General features: G+C 38.7%; 1 protein-coding gene across 1 annotated transcript in view; it reads left to right on the forward strand.

Moving 5' to 3' along the window:
- Positions 1 to 10,914, forward strand: part of PTAR1 (protein prenyltransferase alpha subunit repeat containing 1) — a 45,496-nt gene that overhangs the window by 14,163 nt on the left and 20,419 nt on the right. The window lies entirely within an intron of this gene.

A 10,914-nucleotide genomic window follows, 5' to 3' on the forward strand; every position in this document is an offset into this window, starting at 1 on the left:
CCTTTCCCCCTTTTTTTTTTTTTTTTTTTTTTTTTAAAGATGACCGGTAAGGGGATCTTAACCCTTGACTTGGTGTTGTCAGCACCATGCTCACCCAGTGAGCTAACCGGCCATCCCTATATGGGATCCGAAACCATGGCCTTGGTGTTATCAGCACCGCACTCTCCCTAGTGAGCCACGGGCCGGCCCCAACTTTGCCCCTTTTCATATGTCTGTGTCTTTTCATAAACTTCCTTGTCTGAAATAGAAATTGTCGTGTTGAATTATAGTGTACTGTTTGATACTTGCGTTTATTTTCTTTCCTTTTTAGAGGGGTACGGGCAATCAGCATAATTGGTTGGATCATAATGCGTGGGTTGGTATATTTGAGAAGCACTGTAGTGCAGTGGGAAGTGTGTGGGATGAGGATATAAGGCTATAAGCTTTAGTCTCAGTTTGTGACCCCTGTGGGCAAATCTCTTGAAATCTCTGACACTTTGGAGAGGGATCACATTTTATTAATATCTTAAGTTATTTGATTCTGATTATTACAGCTTTTAAACAAACTATTTGATAGAAATATTAAAATTTAAGCCAAATTCACTTTCTTCGTTGAAGTTTTTCCAGTTAAACAATACATATGTGGGTTTAAACAAATTGGCGTTTCCTTAGACTAACACAAATTCTCTTAGAGAACAGGACACAAATTATAAATAAGTAAAAGTGAAGACCCATTGAACACTCTGAATATATTTTAAATTTTCCTGCAGGAAAGAGCCATAGATTATAACTTTTTATCTATAAAGATGACTTCAATCATACTTTATTTAATTTTCTGCATATTTTAAGCAAGGTTACATTTTGTCTTATAATATCTACTTAATTTGTATTTGAAGTGTCTTAAATAATTGATGATCAGATATTTAGGATAAAGGGTAAGTCTTTTATGGAAAGCACTGTAGGGTTAGGGAATAAACTAATGTTTATTGAGTGGCTACTCTATGCCAAGACTGTACTACAACTTTATACATTATCTCATTTAATCCACACAATACTTGACAACATTTGTTCATTCATTCATCAAATATTTATTGATTACTATGTGCTGGGTTTTAGGCACTGGGAATAGAGCCATGAACAAAACAAAAATTCCTGTTTTTGTGGGATTTTTATTCTAGTAGGGGAAGAAAGGCAAAAGGACATTAATAAGTAGAATATATAGTCAGTCAAGTGGTGGTAAGTCCTATGGAGAAAAAGTAGTAAGGGAAAGTAGGGAAGGCCAGGAGGAGGATGAGAAAAGTGGTATTGCAGTTTTAAGTAGGGGACATTTGAGCAAAGACTGACATGAAGTCAGGGATCTATCCCTGTGGATTCTGGAGTAAGAGCTTTCCAGGTAGAGGAACCAGCAAATGGAAAAAGCCCTCAGTCATCCCTAAAGTGTTACTGGGTGTTCTGGGACAGCAAGGAAGCTAGCTTAGCTGTAGTAGCATGAATGAGGGACAGAGTAATAACAGATGAGGTCAGAGAGTAATGGGCCAGATCTAATAGGGTTTTGTAGATCTTCATAAGCTGTTGTAGGAACTTTGATCTTTTACTCTGAGTAAGATAGTAAGTCATTAAAGATTTTCAGGCTGAGGAGGGACAGTATCTTAGGTTTTAAAACTCTGGTTCCAGGCCGGCTCGGTGGCGCACTGCTACAGTGCGCCGCCTGGGAAGCGTGGCAGCGCTCCCACCGAGGGTTCAGATCCCACATACAGACCGGCCTCTCACTGGCTGAGCGAGGTGCGGGAGCAACACCGAGGGTTGCAATCCCGTTGCCGGTCCCGGTCCGGTACGGGAGCGACACTGAGGGTTGCGATCCGTTGCCGGTCACGAAAAAAGACAAAAAGGGGAAAAAAATAAAAAAATAAAACTCTGGTTCCTGTGAGAAAAGTAGACATAGGCGTGCAGTGAGTAGTTAGGAAGTGGTCGCAGTAATTTAGGTGAGAGATTGCTGGCGACTTGAAGAAGAGCTCTTCAGTGGAAGTGGTAAGTAGTAGTAAAATTCTGGATAGATTTTAAAGATATAGGTGATGAATTGGATGTGTTTGTGTCCTAGTACTTGTATATTAATCTAAAATTCAGGTAAGAGTTCTGGGCCAGATAGAAATTTAGGAATTACTAGCTTATAGATGCTTTTAAAACCATGAAGATCCCCAAACTGGGGTTGGGTAGGTATATATAGAGAAGAGAAACAGTCCAAAGACTGAGCAGTGGGACAGTCCAGTTTTCTAGTTCTTCACAGTACAACACAGTAGTAGCCACTAGCCACATGTGGCTAGTGAGCCACTTGAAATGTGACTAGTCTCAGTTGATATGTGCTACAAGTGTAAACTCCACATCAGATTTTGAAGACTAAGTAGAAAAGAAAGTGAAATATCTCATTAATAATTTTTATATTATTTGTTGAAATTATAACATTTTGAATACATTAAACTAAATAAAATGTATTTATACTTGTTTTTAATATAGCTGTTAGAAAATTAAAAATCACATATATGGCTCACATTTGTGACTCACGTTATATTTTTGTTGGACAGCACTGTTCTAGCGTTTGCCAGATGAGGAAGAATCAGCAAAGGAGACTTTTAGGAAGGTACTATGAATTGAACATTTGAGAGCATTCTTAAGGGTAGGGAGTGTGTCTTTTTGTTTCGTTTTATTTTTTGTTTTTATTTCCCTAACATCTAACTCCAGTGCCTGGCACATAATAGATAAGAAGTTTGCATACTGGGCACTGAAAATGAATCAAATTCAGTGAAAAATAAATGAGAGTAATAGGGAAGTGAGAATACCATTTTTACTCATATTCTCACATTCCTTATCATTAGAGAGGAATTGAAAATCCTTCAGCAATAAATTCTTATTAGCATAATATATATACATATATACATATATATATACACTCACATGCTTGTATACACACACATACTATTCATGGTATATTGGATATATAGGGCAATTCAGTGTAGGAGAAAGAACTTAGTCTTAAGATCCGTGGAACTTATTACTGTTTCATCAGTGAAATAGAGTTGACTTTGGGCAAAACCTTTAATTTCTCAAGAGTTTTAGTTTCTTTATCTGCGAAATAAAAGATTGGAATTAGGTGAATTTTTATTACTCTTTGGAAACTGACTGTGTTTTGATTTTGTGTAGTTTGGTCTTATGAAGGGAAATTGCTCCATAAGTCTAACTTCAGTAGAGTTCCAGTCAAGATGGCGGAATAGACAGTCACTAGTGTCACTCTCTCCCACAAATCAACCAATTTACAACTATAAAAATGTAACAGCCAAGCTGGGGCTGCTGGAGCTCAGGGGAAGAGGAGGAGAGACCTACAGAGTTCATGAAGGGGGAGAAGCCATGATGAGAGAAAGAAAAAACTGATCAGAGCATTTCGGGCCATGGCCACTTTAAGGCTGGAACTGCTAGGCACATGGAGCAGGAGCCAGCCAAAGCCGCAACTGTGCCCTTCAGATGGAGTTGCTTGAAGGCGACAGGGGAGAAGAGGGCCTTGGTGGCCTCCAGGACAGCAAGACCACTAATAGGGTTCCCGTGGACCCACGCAGGAGCAAGGAGCCAGAACACCTGAAAAAAAGGAGCCATTCAGAGGCCAGTCAGTCATCACAAGGGACTGACACAGGGACCGTCCCATGGGAAGTGTTTGGAGCACGGGTGGTAGGGGAGATAGGCCCGCAGGGAGAATACTGGGACACAGCAAGGACAGCCAATCTGCTCCCCAATCAGCACAGGACCACTCAGAGGAGACTGTTTGGGAATGCAAAATTGAATGGGGTGCAGTTAGATAAAAAGATTCAGGCCCAGATCAGAGTTTCTACACAACCCAGGTGCACCCAGGCTCTGGAGAGCCGGAAGTACCTATAAAGTCAACCATTAAACCCTGAGCTGCACAAAAATTCTTCCCTAGGGAAACAGTAGTAAAGCAGCAATTTAGCTCAACAACACATCTCAAGTACTGGTTCCCATAGGAAGTTCCCCTGTTTTAGAAGTAAGCAAAGGACAAGAAATTAGTTCCAGCCCAGGCAACACCACCAGTGCCTCGGGGCCCAACAAGGGACCCGAGGCATGGATCTGGGGACCAGACCACCTGCCCACAACCCCATGGAGCCAGGGATCCCCCCCCCCCGCCCTCAATGAGGCATAGCGCCAGTGCCTCAGGGCCCTGCCTGGGGGCCCAGGGTATGGAGCCGGGTACCAGAATCCCTCCCCACAACCAGGCACACCACCAGTGCTTCAGGGCCCCACCTGGGGCCCAGGGCATGGAGCCAGGGACCGGACCCCCCCTACAACCAGGCACACCACCAACACCAAGGAGCATGCCAATAATATCACCTCCATGTGGATGGCCTACTACAGCCACCACAGTAACCACTGCTGCCACAAAAATGGCTAGACATCACAACTACCACTCAGATGGTCTGCCAGCCACTGGAGTGCATTGACCCGAGGAGAGTCACCAGTAGAGACCAAAGAAAAGAAGGGGATGTCTCTCTCCACAAAGCCCATTCCAGAGTGACAGAAGAAGCATCTACTCTATGATAATATTGGGGGACCTGAACACACCTTTCAGCATCAGACAGATCATCTAGGCAACAAATCAATAGAGTAACCATTACTCTTTCAGAGGGAGAGAAGAAATCCAGAGTTATCAGTGGTGGGAAGGGAGAGGGAGAGAGGGATAGGGAGAAACTGGACAAGGGGCATAAAGAATAAGTACAATTTGTAACGATATACATACTAGTAATATTGATTTGATCAACATATGTCAACATTGAATCCCCAAAATATGTATGATTAATAATGATTCAATAAAAAAATAAAATAAGGGGGAAAAAAAAACTTCTGCCCAAGAAAGGGAACCACCAACACAGTGAAGAGATAACCTATGAACTGGGAGTATGTATTTTCAAACTATACATCTGATAAGGAGTTAGTATCCAAAATATAGAAAGAACTCACAGTTTGGGGCCGGCCCGGTGGCGCAGTGCTACAGTGCACTGCTTGGGAGCGTGGCGGTGCTCCCGCCGAGGGTTCGGATCCCACATACAGACTGGCCGCTCACTGGCTGAGTGAGGTGCGGACGTGACCCCGAGGGTTGCGATCCCGTTGCCGGTCCTGGTCCGGTACGGGCGTGACACTGAGGGTTGCAATCCGTTGCCGGACACGAAAAAAGACAAAAAGGAATAAAAAAAAAAAAAAAGAACTTACAGTTCAATAGCAAGAAAACAAATAACCTGATTAAAAAAATGGGCAAGGGATGTGAATAGAAATTTCTTTAAAAAAAAAAGTGGTCAACAGGTATGTAAAAAAGGACTCAATATTACTAATCATGAGGAAAATGAAAATTAAAACCACAATAAGGTATCACATGACACCTGTAGAATGGCTGTTATCAAAAAAAATAAGAGTTTTTGAGGACATTGAGAAAAAGGGACCTTTGTACATTGTTGGTGGGAATGTAAATTAGTACAACTATTATGAAAAACTAAAAAGTAAACTATCATATGGTCTAGCAATTCCACTTCTTGATTTATCCAAAGGAAACGAAATCAATATGTCAAAGAGATATCTGCACTCATGTTTATTGCAGCATTATTCACAATATCCAAAATACAGAATCAATACAATGTCCTTCAACTGATGATTGGATTTTTTTAAATGTGTATATACACAATAGAGTACTACTCACCATGAAAAAGAATGAACTCCTGTCATTCACAGCAACATGGATGAGCCTGGAGGACATTATGTTAAGTGAAATAAGCCAGGCACAGAAAGATAAATACTGCATGTTCTCACTCATACATGAAAGCTTTAAAAAAATAAATAAATAAATAAATCTCATATAAGTAGAGAGTAGAATAGTAGTTACTAGAGTCTGGGAAGGGGAGAAGGAAGGGATGGAGAGGTAGATCAATGGATACAAAAATATAGCTACAAAGGAGGAATAAGTTTTAGTGTTCTGTAGCATTGTAGGGTGACTAGTTAACAACAATTTACTATATAATTTCAAATACCTAGAAGAAAGAAAGTTGAATGTTCCAAAAACAAATAAATGACAAAAGTTTAAGGTGATGGATATGCTAATTACATTGATTTGACCATTGCACATTGTGTACATGTATCCGAATACCACATTGAACCTTATATATATACAACTACTATGTGTCAATTAAAAAATTAAAAGAAATATGATCATTTCATCAGATGCAGAAAAAGCATTTGACAAAATTCAACAGCCTCAATAAAACTCTCAGTAAGTTAGGTACAGAGGAATGTACTTCAACATAATAAAGTCTATATAAGACAAGTCCACAGCAGACATTATACACAAGGGTGAAAAATTGAAAGCCTTTCCTCTGCTATCCAGAATAAGAAGGATGTCCACTCTCACCACTTCTATTCAACATAGGATTTGAAGTTATGGCCAAAGCAATTAGACAAGAGAAAGAAATAAAATTCATCCTAATTGGTAAGGAGGAAGTGAAATTGTTGCTGTTTGGTGACAATATGATCTTATATATAGAAAACCCTAAAGATGCCACATCAAAAAAAAAAATGTTAGAACTAATAAATGAATACAATAAAGTTGCAGACTACAAAATCAACACACAAAAATTAGTAGCATTGCTATACCCTAACAATGAACTATTCAAAAAGTAAAATTAGAGAATCACTCCATTTACAATAGCTACAATAGAAACAAAATACTTGGGAATAAATTTAACCAAGGAGGTAAAAGATCTCCCCAAGGAAAACTATAAAACAGTGATGAAAGAAATTGAAGATGACACGAATAGAAAGATATCCTGTGCTTATAAATGGGAAGAATTAATGTTGTCAAAATGTCTACACTACCCAAAGAAATACACAGATTTAATGTAATCCCTATCAAAATACCAATGATATTCTTCAGAGAAATAGAAAAAAAAATCCTAAAGTTCATATGGAACTATAAAAGACCCTGAATAGCCAAAGCAAAAAGAACAAAGCTGGAGGCATCACACTGTCTGACTTCAATATGTGCTAACAGCATGGTACTAGCATCAAAACAGACACATAGACCAATGGAACAGAATAAAGATCCCAGAATAATTCCATGCATCTACAGCCAACTGATTTCCAACAATGCTAACAGCATGGTACTAGCATCAAAACAGACACATAGACTAATGGAACAGAATAAAGATCCCAGAATAATTCCATGCATCTACAGCCAACTGATTTCCAACAAAGGCACCAAGAACACATTAAGGAAAGGACAGTCTGTTCAATAAATGATGCTGGGAAAACTGATATTCACATATAGGGAAATGAACACTAGACCCCTATCTCTCACCATATACCAAAATCAACTCAAATGGATTAAAGACTTAATTACAAGATCCAAAACTATGAAACTACCAGAAGAAAACAGGGGAAAATGCTTCATGGCATTGGTCTGGGCAAGGATTTTTTGGTTAGAACCTCAAAAGCGCAGGCCACATAAGCAAACATAGTCAAATAGAATTACCAGAAAGCTCCTGCACAGCAAAGGAAACAACAGAGTGAAGAGATAACCTGCAGAATGGAAGAAAATATTTGTAAACTATGCATCTGACTAGGAGTTAATATACAAAATATAAAAGGAACTCAAATTCCAACAGCAATAATAAAAATCCAATTTAAAAATGGAAAAAAGATCTGAACGGACATTTCTCAAAAGAGAACATAGAAATGGTCAACAGGTATATGAAAAAATGCTAAGCACTGCTAATCATCAGGGAAATGCAAATCAAAACCTTAATATCACCTCATGCCAGTTAGAATGGCTATTATTTAAAAATGTAATAAATGCTGTTAAGGATGTGGAAAAAGAAAACTGTTTCTGGGAGTGTAAATTAATACAACCATTATTAACAAGAGTATGGAGGCTCCTCAAAAAATTAAAAATAGAAGTACCATATGATCCAGCCATCCCACTACTGGGTATATATCCAAATGAAATGAAATCAGCATGTTGAAGAGATATCTGCATGCCCATGTTTACTTCAACACTATTCACAATAGCCAAGATATAGAACCAATCTAAGTGTCCATTGGTGGGAGAATGGATTAAAAAGATATGGTATATATACACAGTGGTGTACTACTCAGCCATAAGAAAGAATGAAATGACATTATTTTCAACAACATGGATGAATCTAGATGACGTTATGTAAAGTAAAATAAGCACAGAAGGACAAATACTGCATGATCTTGCTCATGTGAAATCTAAAAAAAGCTGATATCGTAGAAGTGGAGAGTAGAATAGCAGTTTCCAGAGGTTGGGGAGGGTAGTGAAGAGCAGGGTGAGGAAGAGGTTGGTCAAGGTGGACAAAGTTACAGTTAGGCAGGAGAAATAAGTTCTGGTGTTCTATTGCACAGTAAGGTGACTATAGTTAATAATGTATTATATATTTCAAAATAAGTAGAAAAGAGGATTTGAATGCTCCCATCACCAAGAAACGATAAGTGTTTGAGGTGATGTATATTCTAATTACCCTGATTTGATTATTACATAATGTATACGTATATCAAAACATCACACTGTCTTCCATATATGAGTACAATTATTATGTGTCAATTAAAAACAAAATAAAACTTTAAAAATTAAATTTAAAAAAATCTAACTTCAGTGATCTTTATAGCAGTTAATCTTACAAATTATTCTAGTAAGGTAATTAGTAAAGTTTTGTCCTAGATGAGTAGAAGGGGAATGTTAATTTATAAAAAATTTATTGTGGGTATGTATTCTAGTAAATTTTGATTGGTATTATTAGTAAGATTGATTGACATGTGGGCCGGCCCGGTGGCACACTGCTACAGTGCGCCGCTTGGGAGCGCAGCGGCGCTCCCGCCGAGGGTTCGGATCCCATATACAGACCGGTTCCCGCTCACTGGCTGAGCGAGGTGCGGGCGCGACACTGAGGGTTGCGATCCCGTTGCCGGTCCCGGTCCGGTTGCGATCCATTGCCGGACACGAAAAAAGACAAAAAGGAATAAAAAAAAACAAAAAATTGATTGACATGTGAAGACAGAATCACGGGTACCTATTGAGGAAAACAACAACCAACCTTGGAAGTAAACTTCTCTAACCCTGTAAGGTCACTATTGCAAATCAAATACTCGGCACTTTACGAGTATGTTTAATTATTGATGTCTTCCTTCTGCAGTAACTGTGGAAAGCACAAGTGATTTTGACATATCCTCATATTTTACAAACTACTAAAAGGCTGTATAATACACCTGTAGTTCAATTTGTGGGTGTTTCAGTCTTAGGGGAAAAAATAGGGGCAATATTAAGCTTTTGAGTTGATCACCTGTGTTTACAGTGAGTGATGCAAATGATTTAAAAATCCAGCTGGTTATTAAAAAAAAAACGACTTATTTTTGCTTTGAATTTGCTGTGAGAATTGGTGAATTGATGAAAGAGATCGACTTCATAATGTCCTATTTTTTTCATCAGTCTATGAACTTAAAGTAAGCAAAACATCTTTGAGCAACTAGAATAGCTGACAGCAAAGTCCAGTGATTTATGTCATTTACTCAGAGTCTGTTGATTTAAATTGGTTATTTTGTTTTATCATAAGATTTGTTGTTTGGTTCTGACACATTGAGCTAGGAAACCTTGAGCAACTTACAGAACCTCTCCAAGACTCAGTTTTCTCATCTGTAAAATGGGATATTGAAAATGATTTGCACCCAGATCTTGGTTTCTAACACCATTCTCTAATAAAAGGAACTGAGTTCCCTGGAGAAATGGCTGATTCTGGGACCAGGGTAGGAACTATACAAGATGAGCCTGGAGCATCTTGTAGAGCCAGAAAATAAAGAAGTGCTCAAAAAGCAGTATGGTGGGGATATGTCAAAGGGACTTGGGAACCAACTGAAAGAACCTCCAGTGGCCAAAGCTGGAATGATTTGTGCAACAAAATAAATAACATAGTATTGGACTATATCCCAAAGTATAAAATATGTATCCATAGGTCCATTCTGACATGAATGAGTGAGTGAATGAATAGGAGCCACTAGACAAATGTCCTGTTATCTAGATAACCCCTCTCAAAGAGGTGGGGCATAACTCCCTACTCCTTAAGTGGGAGCTGTGCATTGAATTAGAAAATCATAGTGACTTTCTTCTAAAAAATAGTGAAGAAAGCTGACATACACATTATCCTAGCCAGGTAATCCAGCTCACATCAGTAGTGTTAAGTAATGTTGATAGTATGTGCCTCTATTAGTCAGTTTTCTGTTGCAGATCACAGAATACCTGAAACTGAGTAACGTAGTAAGAAAAGTTTATTTCTTACATTTTTGGAGGTCAGGAAGTCCAAGGTCCAGGGGGCACATCTGGTGAGAGTATCACATAAAGAGGGCTGGGCACGAGCACTTCAACATGCTCACGTGCTCTCTAAAGCTCCTAGTGCCACTCCTGTGATAACCACTTATTCATTAACCTGTTAATTCATTAATGGATTAATCCATTCATGAGCACATAGCCATCATGGTTCAATCACCTCTTTAAGGCCCCACCTTTCAGCACTGCTACGTTGGGAATCAAGGTCCCACATGAGCTTTGGAGGGGATGAACATTCAGACCATAGCAGTGCACCTGTTATGATCTGATCTAAATGGCACTTTATCTCTATGGTCTTTCTCCCCAAAACCATAAGCCCAGTCTAATAATGAAAAAAAAAACAAACAAACAAAATTCTTGACCAGTACTCTCAAAACTTTATTATTTGAAAAATCTGCTATGTGGAAGACTTCATTCCTTTTCTAGTTCTACTTTTTGTTTTTTAAAAAATTTTTCACTCTACTCTTATCTTACCTTTTTTTTTTTTTTTTTTTTTTTTT

This window comes from Galeopterus variegatus, unplaced genomic scaffold, assembly GCF_000696425.1.
Source record: "Galeopterus variegatus unplaced genomic scaffold, G_variegatus-3.0.2 Scaffold4419, whole genome shotgun sequence".
Lineage (NCBI taxonomy): Eukaryota > Metazoa > Chordata > Mammalia > Dermoptera > Cynocephalidae > Galeopterus > Galeopterus variegatus.